We start from the raw sequence: 571 nt of genomic DNA, 5'->3' as shown, positions 1-571 counted from the left end.
TGTCTCTCTGTATGTGTATGTTTCTGTCTCTGCCTCTCTCTTTGTCTATCTCTGTCTATCTCTCTCTGCATCTCTCTGTGTGTCTCTCTCTTTCTGTCTCTCTCTGTGTATGTGTGTTTGTTTCTGTCTCTGCCTCTCTGTCTCTCTGCCTCTCTATCTCTCTGTGTGTGTCTGTCTCTGTGTCTCTGTGTGTCTCTCTCTCTCTCCCTCTCTCTCTCTCTGTCTTTCTGTTTGTCTCTCTCTGTCTCTCTGTCTTTCTGTCTCTCTCTCTGTCTTTCTGTCTCTCTCTGTTTGTCTCTGTCTGTCTCTGTCTGTTTCTGTCTCTGTGTCTGTTTGTCTTTCTGTCTCTTTCTGTATGTGTCTCTGTCTCTCTGTATGTGTATGTTTCTGTCTCTGCCTCTCTCTTTGTCTATCTCTGTCTATCTCTCTCTGCATCTCTCTGTGTGTCTCTCTCTTTCTGTCTCTCTCTGTGTATGTGTGTTTGTTTCTGTCTCTGCCTCTCTGTCTCTCTGCCTCTCTATCTCTGTGTGTGTGTCTGTCTCTGTCTCTCTGTGTCTCTGTCTGTCTCTGT

General features: G+C 45.5%; 1 protein-coding gene across 7 annotated transcripts in view; it reads left to right on the top strand.

Moving 5' to 3' along the window:
- The window catches only part of LOC114623602 (stimulated by retinoic acid gene 6 protein-like), a 39,305-nt gene that overhangs the window by 33,675 nt on the left and 5,059 nt on the right, over positions 1 to 571 (top strand). The gene's annotated exons all lie outside the window — the stretch shown is intronic.

This window comes from Grammomys surdaster, unplaced genomic scaffold (genome assembly GCF_004785775.1).
Source record: "Grammomys surdaster isolate TR1022 unplaced genomic scaffold, NIH_TR_1.0 199, whole genome shotgun sequence".
Taxonomy (NCBI): domain Eukaryota; kingdom Metazoa; phylum Chordata; class Mammalia; order Rodentia; family Muridae; genus Grammomys; species Grammomys surdaster.
Note: the sequence above shows the minus strand (reverse complement) of the source record. Positions and strands in the feature narration are given on the sequence as shown.